Source organism: Cynara cardunculus (assembly GCF_001531365.2).
Source record: "Cynara cardunculus var. scolymus isolate 2C chromosome LG 6, CcrdV1, whole genome shotgun sequence".
In the NCBI taxonomy this organism is placed as follows: Eukaryota; Viridiplantae; Streptophyta; class Magnoliopsida; order Asterales; family Asteraceae; genus Cynara; species Cynara cardunculus.
In genome coordinates this window covers 8,445,622-8,457,641 of record NC_037533.1, presented here as the reverse complement: position 1 = coordinate 8,457,641, position 12,020 = coordinate 8,445,622, and the positions used below count along the sequence as shown (strand labels likewise).

Genomic DNA, 12,020 nt, shown 5'->3' with positions numbered 1-12,020 from the left:
TTTTATAATAATTTTACCGATCTAAAACAAGCAGGTTGTACATGAAGAAGATTTGGCTCAGCGTGTTCTATTCAATACGGGTACAAGAAGAACCCGACCCGATATTATTAAAAAAATAGATGAAGCAGAACCAAGTCAACATGAGACGGATCAACCCCCTTTTTTTTTGCATCAATGATCTTACCATTTTCGAAGGAACTGGAGTTCCATCTCTTTTCCATTTCCTTTGAAGAGTTCTTATGTGTTTTGACGCTCCATTGAGGAATGAAGTGGACTTTAGAAGCACTCCTAATTTAGTTGAGGAATGAAATGGTATCAATTATTTTATAGATCGTTCTACAACACATTTTTTTATTTGAATTGAAATTGAAATAATTTACAAATAAAAATATCTTCATTTCGAAATTCCATTGGATTCTAATGGAGAAATGTGTTCTATAGCAGTAAAACGATTATTTCAGATTGATCGGAATAAATAGATGTATCAAAGAAATAGAATTGGGTCCTACGTCAATTCCATACATGGATTAATAACTACAGAATACCACTTTATACACTACAATAACACTAATAGAGAGACACGAGAATTAAATCCGGATTCTTCTATTTTTCCAACAAAACTCAACGCAATTACCACAAAATATACATATTCCAAAATCAATACTGTAATTAAGCAATCATTTCTTTCTAATATCAGTTTCTAATTTCCAATCAACAACGGGCAAATCTATAGGACATACACGAACACATACCTTACAAGCAATGCATTTATAAAATTCAAAGTGGATATAGAAACCGAATAGATACCTCAGATACAGATAAACTTATCAACAGATTCTCTATCCTCTCTTTTCCCATTTCAAATTCAATATTTGTGTTCGTTTTCATTATAGGATAACATGACGATTAGAAATCCTTTACTTTTTTTTCAACCCAATCGCTCTTTTGATTTTGGAATTTTTTTTATCAATATATTGTTTCTAATACACACACATCTCCATTCTTTTTAGTAATTATCATTATCTATATCTATGATAAAAAAAATGAAATATCTATGATAAAAAATGAAATTATAAAATGCCTTTTGTTTGTTTATACTCTTTTTCTACGAGATGTCGGGAATTCTTTGTACCACATTCCTAGCCATAGTATGTAGATTGTGAAGAAGACTATTTGACTTGACCCCTTCTCTCTTTGTTTTTTTTAATCAAAATTGGGGTGATGTTATTATGTTGCTATTGTCAGATTGAAATGTCATAAACTGCATTTGATTCTAACAAAATTCACTTAGGCTAGATCCTATCCAAAAGTAAACGCAAAATAGAACGGATAAATGAAGGGAACAAATATTTCTGGGAGGGGTTGATAATTTGATTCTTCGGTGGCGTAGTAAATAAGAGAGAAAATAGGATTTCTTTCTTCATCTTTACAAAAAAATAGGAGGAATTAAACTGTGACACGTTCACTAAAAAAAATCCTTTTGTAGCGAATAATTTATTAACAAAAATAAATTTGAGCGAAGGACGGGAATTGAACCCGCGCATGGTGGATTCACAATCCACTGCCTTGATCCACTTGGCTACATCCGCCCCTATTATCTAGTATTATCTACTATTACTGTATTTTATTTTTCCATTAATATAAAAAAAAGCATATTTTTTTTTAATTTCTGAAATAAAAGCAATAAATAATTAAAATTATAACTTTTATCTATTTTAGATTGAAATTGAATTAGAAATAAAACTTCATAAACGATTGGGAAAAGGATATATAAACCTATAATAGAAATTAATACAAAGATAAAACACGCTAATCGAACCAAACTATAAAACCCCCCTGTTATTTTTAAAGAAACTATGTAAGGTAAATATTACTAAATAAAAAAGGGAGCAATAACGTCCTCTTGATAAAACAAGAGTGTGATAACTAGATCCTAGTTATCACCCAAGGTAATAAATGTGTGCGATTATTTGATAAGTGATTACGTGAATTTATTATATTTGATCATGTTAGTAGATGAAATTATGTGCATAAATAAGTATGCAACAAATATGTGAATTTTATGCATAAGAAATATATGCATGATATGCATGTAGTTATGTGAATATGCTTAAGTGAATGCATGTATTAAATTATGCATGTGTGCGTAAGTGTTTATATGGATGATATAATTGGATGTATGCATGCATGTGAAGGCTGCATGAGGCAGCCTACTTTACTAAGTAGGAAAGGGTATAAAAGGAGGCTTAGCCTCCAGTTTACTCTTCTTGCCATTTTGGAACCTCAAGTGAGCGATTTAAGTGAAGAAGTGTTGACTGGATTATTTTGATCAGTATTCAAGTTGCTTTCAAGTGTCTGGTTTTCAAAAGAAATTGCTTAAGGTGAGTGATTTAAATGTTTTACTCTCTTTGAAATGCATAAATTATTGTATAAACTTTTCATCTGGTTTGAAGTTTAAACCGTATGGGTGTTATCCGGATTAGACTTAAACCGGGTAAGTGTTTAGCGATTTAGACATAAACTGGTCAATGGTTAATCGATTTAGTCTTAAACCGGACAAGGGTTGGGCGATTTAAGCCTTAAATCGGTCAAGACATAAGCGGTTTAGTCTTAAACCGGATAAGTGTTGAGCGATTTATGAATAATGAGTTTGTTAAACATTTTGAACGGAGAAGTAGGAAGACGATTAAATGGTGATCGGATTATTTTAAATCAGGCAAAAAGAGAACAGTATTGTCGAGACTTGTTATCCGGACAAAAGTGTTGGAATTTATTCTAAGTGTTAAATCGGACAAGCCTTGGGCGATGTGTTGTCTGGATTTGGTAAACCGCCATGACTTGACCGGAGATGATGTCCGGCCAAGCCATGTTGACCGGATTTGTGTTATGCCTTGTGCTTGATTGATAAAAATTGTTATTTTATCATAAAATGGGAATTTTGATAAAAATAAATCTGAACTGATAATAATTCCATTGACTGCGGTCTATTTGGAATTATTTTTGTGAAATGTTTTTATGAGGAAATAAGGGTGGCATATCAAGGAGAAGTATACCATGGGATAAGGGTGGCATATCAAGAAGAGGTGTACCATGGGATAAGGGTGGCATATCAAGGAGAGGTGTACATTTGGATATAAGGGTGGCATTTGTATGTGTGTTGTATGATATATCTTTTTCTATTATATCCCTTAAAATTACCGTGATTTGGAATATTTATTTCTTTGTGATTTAAAGATTTAGAATCAAGGTTCTTATTGGAAATCGTAGTCTGGATGTTATTGAGAAGAAAATAACAGGTTTGGCCTGAAACTTTAAATAAACCTTGTTTGATTAGAAAAGGTTTAAAAGGGCCATTATATGAAACCTGGTTGGTTCAAATGTATGTTATTTGAATAGCTGAAAACTTGACTTGAAAAGTGGAAAGGAACTGGTAATATGTCCCTATTTTGTTACATATATGAAAAGTTATTTTATTTAAAAAAAAAWTTGGTGATTATCACCCTGCAATAACTTAAATAGGGTAACTCACTAGACCTTTCGGTCTAACCCTCATTTTGTGATTTTAAATATGTATTGCAGGAAGTGCCGATGGTAAGGGAAAGGGAAAAGTATAATAATTGCCCTATATGTTTATATACATGAAGATTGGCTAATGATTTATGTAGTTTTGGCAGATGTAACTGGATTAGTGCAAGAATTGTATTTTGAATTTTTGGATCATGTATTTTGTTCTAATAGATTCTTGTACTAAGGGACCTTTGCGGTGTACAAACATGTATTTCTTGTATATAAGTATATGTTACATGCAAGATATGTGGAATGGGGTGTTTCAAAGAGGAAAAGCTATTGGTCCTTTTTTTAGTTCATAAACTCCTATACAATCAGACCAAAGTCCTATCCATTTGTAGATGGAGCTTCGATAGCAGCTAAGTCTAGAGGAAAATTATGAGCATTACGTTCATGCATAACTTCCATATCAAGGTTAACACGGTTAAGGATATCAGCCCAAGTATTAATTACACAGCCTTGACTACCTCTGGCATTACGACCTTTACCACAATGATGTTGTCCATGTCTAAATTGATATTATTCCATTCTAATTCCTTCTCGATACCTTGCAAGGAAAATCTCGAATTGGATCCTAAATTTACGGGTTAGTGTGAGCTTATCCATGCGGTTATGCACTTTTCGAATAGTAATCCATTTTCTGAAAGATCCTGGCTTTCGTGCTTTGGTGGGTCTCCGAGATCCTTTCTATGACCTATGTTGTGTTGAAGGGATATCTATATAATCCGATCGATTGCGTGAAGCCCGCTGTAGCAGCGGAAGCAGGGAAAGTATACATAAAATACAGTTCTTTTCTTTTATATTAGTATTTTCTATTTAATTCATATTAGATTAGTCTTAGTTRGTGATCTCGGCTAAGTGAGTCCTTTCTTCCGTGGTGAATTGTTGGCGCCAGTCCTACATTTTGTCTCTATGGACCGAGGAGAAAGGAGGCATGGCGGAAAGAGGATTGTACCATGAGAGAAGCAAGAAGGTCAACCTCTTTCAAATATACAACATGGATTATACCTATTTACACAAATACCCCGACGATTTCCACTCCTTAAGATATAGTCCACTAAGCATATCTTGAGTTGGTGCAGAAATGGGATCTCCAATAGTTGGAGACAAAAGATTAATATTAGAAAACATAAGTAAAGGTGCCTTTGATCGAGCCTTCGCAGATAAAGGCACATGAACAGCCATTTGATCCCCGTCAAAGTGTGCATTGAAGCCTTTACAAACTAATGGATRTAGACAAATAGTACGCCCTTCCACTAAAATGGGTAGGAATGCATGTATGCCTAATCTATGCAGAGTAGGTGCTCTATTCAGCAATACATGATGGTCATCTAGAATTTTCTGAAGTATTTCCCATACAATCGGTTTTTTTTCCAAATTTGACTCTTAGCAACTCCTATGTTCGAAGCAAGATGTTTTCTAATTAGGTCACGAATTACAAATGCCTRGAAAAGTTCTATTGCTATTTCGCGAGGCAATCCACATCGATGTAATGCAAGTGAAGGGCTCACGACAATCACTAACCGTCCTGAATAATCGACCCGTTTACCAAGCAGAGTCTCGCAAACTCTTCCAATTTAGAGAAAAAAATAGATATCTTTCAAAATGGGTTAAAAAAAGAAAGGTGTTTTTCGAGGAGGACCAAAAGGATATTCCATTTCCATTCCTTCAAAATTACAGTGGGAAAAAGAATATCCCTTTCTATTCAATATCTCTATGGGGCAAAGAAGGTTCGAAAATAGGTAATAAAAAATTTCGTTTGGTAACTTTATTAAAAATGAAGAAGAATGGACATGCTTCATTTTTTCCAAATAAAGTATATAAACTTGATGAGAATGTAAGAAATATGATCCAACCCTTTCTTTCTATTCCACATTTTGGAAATACCAAGACTCATTCGTATCCTTATGAATCAGATAATACTTTGTTATCCCTAGTACTTATATTGATTATATTTACTTTGTTCGTTGGATTCTTAGGAATTCCTTTCAATCAAGACGGTGTTAATTTATATATATTATCAAAATGGTTAACCCCATCTATAAATCTTTTAAATAAAAATTCAAACAATTCAATAGATTGGTATGAATTTTGTAAAGATGCAGTTTTTTCAGTCAGTATAGCCTCTTTCGAAATATTTATAGCATTTTTTTATATAAACCTGCTTATTCATCTTTTCAAAATTTGGACTTAATTAATTCATTTGTTAAAATGGGTCCTAAGAGAATTTTTTTTGACAAAATAAAAAATGGTATATATGATTGGTCATATAATCGGGCTTACATAGATGCCTTTTATCGAACATTCTTAATTGTGGGGATGAGAAAATTGGCCAAATTCGCTATTTTTTGTAATAGACGAATAATTGATGGAATTCCAAAATGGAGTTGGTCTTATGAGTTTCTTTGTAGCAGAGGTTATTATATCGGTAGGGGTGGGCATATTTCTTTTTATCTGTTCTTTTATTTTTCTTATGTATCAATTTGTTTATTAAGTTATTACCTTTTTTTATCTTTTCCAATCCATTTCATGAATAAAATGTGACCAATTATCCAACCAGAAGATTATGGAAACACTTACTCGAAATCTCACTTATCAGATTCCATTGTGGAAGACATAATTTTTTCTGAAGAATTGGCCATGATCCATGCATAATATCATGAAAAATGGAAATCGATGTCTTACTCCATAACTTTGAGGGAAGAAGAGAACAATAGCCTGACAAGGGTTCGGTCCGATTTAGGTGCCCAGTTAGGTGCCAAACAGACCCCCATCATTGATTTGATATATTGATAAGGTTAATGCACAGTCTATTCAATGCTAGGCTGAGTATAAGGGACTAAAAAAATCTATTTTCGTCCTATGAACTTTAAGGTGTATGAAGTTTCATATTTGATTTCTTCATGCTCGTTCCAAGTTCGAAGTACCAATTGTACAACTAATAATCCACTTTGTTACATGATTTCTTTTTCATATAGATAGATATAGGAACTATGGGACAATTACTTAAAAGTACATTTTGTGCTACAACACTTTCTATTTGATAGAAAAGGATCCCATGATCCTGGACCAATCTTACCTGGGATCGCAAATCCCAAATTTGTCTATGAAAAGCGGATCTAATGAAAAATGGAATATAAAAGAAAATACAAATAAATGAAAAGAAATCGGATTTTTTTATTTGTACGGTATCTGAACTGAATCTTGTCTATTCGCATCCTTCAACTACTCTATTGAATCTTTCAACCTTAACCTTTGAATATGTAAATGTGTATGAAGTATTAACATTCTTTYTGAACCAGAGGAGAAATAAAAAAGAAGATAAAATAGAATCTCATTTTTTTACATACTTTGTATAATAAACTCTTTACCCCTCTATAAAAATAAAATAGATGGGGTATATCTCTAAAGACCGAGATGGATAATATCTATTATTATCTAGACTTTTAATGAATATGTATTCATATAAATTAATTGGTAAAATAGAGACTCATACAAATTAATCATATGTCAGGAACCAGATTTAAACTGGTGACACGAGGATTTTAAGTCCATTTTTGAAGGTGATAAAGTTTCAATCTAGTATTTTTATAAATGAATTATATATTGAAATACTAGATGAATCGATGAGTTCCCCGAGTCTTTTTTATTAATCTATTTCTGGATTGACAGTGCCAAAATACTTTAATTTCTTATGTTTGTGATAACATGATAATACCTCACGTGCTAGAGGCAGACCAACGTCAAGATAACCTCTCTTGAAAAACATTGGGAGCTGATCATGCCCGAAGTCGTTACCTTAACTGCAAGTAAGGGGATGTCGAAGGCCAGGCTAGTGACTTGAGTGAAGTCGTAACAAGGTAGCCATACTAGAAGGTGCGGCTGGATCACCTCCTTTTTAGAGAGAGCTAAAGGTATTTCTGATTTTATTATCGGAAGTCCACTTCATAGAAAAAAAGATTACAATATTGATATTAAAGTAGAGAATTGAAAAAAAAAAAAAAGAGATCTCAAAGATCTTTTTCCTAAAATTCTCGTTTAGTCCATTTATATCATAATCATACCTTCCCCTCAATGAATATTCGATTTAGATTGGTCATCGAATCCAAATATTAACTATTCAGAGTCGTATTTGATGAAGAAGCCTTGTGGTATTACGACGTGTTATTAAATAAAAAAAGGATGTTCTATAGAATGATTCCCCGTTTCAGTTGATAATAATTTAATCTTAATCTATTTCTTTTTAAATACCCTAATATTGGAGAGTAGAGAATTGAAAAAAAAAAGAGATCTCAAAGATCTTTCTCCTAAAATTCTCGTTTGGTCCATTTATATCATAATCATACCTTCCCCTCAATGAATATTCGATTTAGATTGGTCATCGAATCCGAATATTAACTATTCGGAGTCGTAATTTGATGAAGAAGCCTTGTGGTATTACGACGTGTTATTAAATAAAAAAACGATGTTCTATAGAATGATTCCCCGTTGCAATTGATAATAAATTAATCTTAATCTATTTCTTTTAAATACCCTAATATCGTGGTYTCATTTTATAATACCTCGGGAGCTAATGAAACTATTTTAGTAAAATTGAATCGTCTCAATTCTCTGGCAATCGCACAAAAAACTCGAGTTTCTTTTGTATCAACTGCGGATAAATAAAGACAGAAATATTTATTTTTTTTACCGCCAAAACTTGTGCCCAAAAAGAAAATATTTTTGATCAGGGGCACGCTCTGCCCACTGAGCTAATAGGCCGTCATGCAAGCCCCGCACTGGGGGCCCACTATGCCAAAAGCGAGAGAAACCCCACCCTCTATCTCAAGAGCATTCACGACATGTCAATCCTTTGTAAGGTTCTTCGCTTTGCATTGAATTAAACCACATGCTCCACCTCTTGTGCGGGCCGTAGTGCCTGGTACTCGAACATTGGCTCGAGGAATTTTCCCTACCCTTCTTACCCTGAAAAAAGCAAGATGCCTTGGTGGTGAAATGGTAGACACGTGAGACTCCAGAGCAAAAGAAAGCAAAAGCGATTCCCGTAATAGCGGCGAGAGAAATTGGAGCAGACTAAACCGTGAAACAGGGTTGTCGGAGATGGGGGATCATATCCCGGATAAAGAATGAATGGGTAAATCAATCATTTACCCTTAGGGATCCGACATTAATCCTCTCATACCTACTAATTGATGTACTTGAGATGCATTTCCTCTGCCGATTTCCCTTCTTTTGCAATCAGTTTCGTTGCAACACCCGCTGTTCTAGTTAATTGTCCATCATGGCATATGGTTGTCCGATCCTTATACATCTCAAAATAAAGATTTAAACAAATGGTATTCCTATGAAAAAGACCAATTAGTAGACTACAAAAAAAAAACAAAATTCGAAAATATATTTATTACCAAATAAAGAGAAGAATTTTCAAAAAAAAAAACTATAGATATGATATTTTATCATATCCATAAACGACGAAAATTAAAATAGATTTGATAAGACAATTATTTTTTTCCATGATTTAGAATATGGTTAACCAACATTTTAGCTAATCGAGTATGATAAATTGGATCAGATTTTTTGCAGTTTTTTTCTTCTGCAGTGCCTCAACGTGACATGAGCATGAAAGGGGTTCAAGAATCAATTTTCTTTTYATAAGGGCTAAACCACTATCTGTTTTAGGTCAAGCAATACATGGAGTAACTTCGGGTATAGCAGTAACAACAAGACGTGTAGGTGGATCGACTCATCAAGTTCCCATTGAAATAGGATCCACACAAGGAAAAACACTTGCCATTCGTTGGTTATTAGTAGCATCCCGAAAACGTCCGGGTCAAAATATGGCTTTCAAATTAAGCTCTGAATTAGTGGATGCTGCCAAACGGAGTGGGGATGCCATACGCAAAAGGGTTGAGACTCATAGAATGGCAGAGGAAAATAGAGCTTTCGCACATTTTCGTTAAGCCATGAACAAGATCAATACATCTCGATCGAAAAAGAATTAGGAGAAAAAGAAAGAATCGGAATTTATCGATATATTTCTCGAAACAAACGAAAAGGAAATGAAAGATGAAACGTAAATCATGGATCAACTAAGCTTTCTGGGGGACTTTCTTAAGAATAAGAAAAAAAAACTCATGTAAATACCATGGAATAAGGTTTGATCCTATTCATGGAGATTCCATAAATATTCCATTTCAAGAGATCTTTCTCGATCAATCCCCTTGCCCCTCATTCTACAAAAATCAGAAAGATCCTTCTCAAGTTTTGGAAAATGCAGGTTATGACAATAAATCTAGCTTACTAATTDTGAAACGTTTAATCACTCGAATGTATCAACAGAATCATTTGATTCTTTCTGTTAATGTGTTAGGTTCAAGTTTATGCTTAAATGTTGTATTCAAGTTCTCCCATTGTAATTGCTTTTGTAATAGTTAGCCTTTACTATTTCCGTAGTATAAATAGTTTTAGTCTCTTAATTGTAATTAGTTCAGTTCATAATTTCCAGATTAGTTGTTAATCACTTGTACTTTTTCTCAAGAAATTCAATATCATATTTGGTGAAAATTCTCTCTCTACACATCTTGATTCTTGTTCTTGAAGATTAAATCTGATTTGTATGATTTTGGAACATTATAATGATTCTAAACAGACTTCATTTTTGGGGCACATTCGCAAGTAATGTCAGAGGTATATTCAATCATTATGGAAATTTCTTTGTCTCTGCAATTAATATCTTCCCTAGAAAAGAAAGGGGTAGTAAAATCCGATAATTTATGATCAATTCATTCAATATTTTCTTTTTTAGAGGACAACTTTTTACATTTAAATTATGTATTAGATACACTAATACCTTACCCAGCCCACCTGGAAATCTTCGTTCAGGCTCTTCGCTATTGTATAAAGCATGCTTCTTCTTTGCATTTATTAAGATTCTTTCTCCGTGAGTGTCATAATTGGGATAGTCTTGTTACTTCAAATTCAAAGAAAGCCATTTCTTCTTTTTCAAAAAGAAATCACAGACTATTCTTTTTCCTATATACTTCTCATGTATGTGAATATGAATCTGGTTTCATATTTCTCCGTAACCAATCTTCTCTGAGTGCCTATAGGTATTACCCTACGACCAATCAGTTAACAACCAACCGCTCTACCACTAAGCTACTGAGGAACAACGGGAGATTCGATCTCATAGAAATTATAGCTATTCTTAGCATGATATTGTGGAATCTCATTGCTATTAATCAAACAAGCATCAAACGTATGCTTGCATATTTGTCCATAGCTCAAATAGGATATGTGATTATTGGAATAATTGTTGGAGACTCAAATGATAGATATGCAAGCATGATAACTTAAAATCTAAATTCTTGATCAATGGAGGAACAATATCACCATTTTTGTTCAATAAGATACCAAAGTGGATGATTGACTCATTCCATTTGATAGTTAGAATAGATTTGTAGACCCGRCCGACTGATCCGTTTTAAATTTAAAAGATTTATGTAAGGCCTTTTCCTATTCCTTCTATGTCGTAGGGTTAAAACCAAAAGATATTTGTTGTTTTCTCACGTTTTTGATAAAACCCTCTCGCAAAAGTATTTTAACAATACTTTGGCTGATATTAGTAGATGCTACTCGAACCACGCTTTTTCTGTACATATTGGCATTTCGTATAGAGGTTATTATGTCAGAAATAGTATCACTACCCATGATTAATTAAAATTATTGGTGCCTCCAAATTTGGATATAATCAACCTGTTTTTTATTTATTTATTTATTTATGAATATTAACTTTGAAAGGTATATACGTGAGACAAAATCTACTAAATTAATCTTACTATTTCTTTTAAATACCCTAATGTCGACGTCTCATTTTATAATACCTCGGGAGCTARTGAAACTATTTTAGTAAAATTGAACTGTCTCAATTCTCGGGCAATCGCACCAAAAACTCGAGTTCCTTTTGGATTTCYTTCTTGATCAATCACAACTGCAGCATTGTCATCATATCGTATTATCATACCGTTGTCACGTTTAAGTTTTTTCTCCATGGTACAGGCTTTAATTAAGAATTACGTGWTTCATCATTCGAGGGGAAGTAGACTACTCAATAATTTCACATTTCATTTGTGTCATAATTGAATAAAGAATTTATAAAATCTAAATAAAAATAATAAGGAAGATGGAGTCAATGAAGTTTTGCTTTGTCTTCACGGGAAACTTGAGTAAGGAGTAGATCTTTTTGCAGTTTTCTAGAATTTGAAAGAGAGAACTCCTTCCTTTTTTAATTCACACTCATTCTGCTCCACTCACACCCGAAAGAAAGCTAGCTCATCTCTCAGACTGGATCCGGTCGTAGAGACTGATTGATAGGTCACCAACCTACAAGACCAAGAATTTGAAGAAAGATCTMTGCTTAGGCTTAAAATCTCTCTACCTCTCAAAGTCACCAC

The 12,020-nt window shown here is 33.3% G+C and overlaps 1 pseudogene; it reads left to right on the top strand.

Annotated features, from left to right (window-relative positions):
• Window positions 1–9,404: 9,404 nt before the first annotated feature.
• LOC112514114 lies at window positions 9,405–10,923 on the top strand (annotated as a pseudogene).
• The last annotated feature ends 1,097 nt before the right edge of the window (window positions 10,924–12,020 follow it).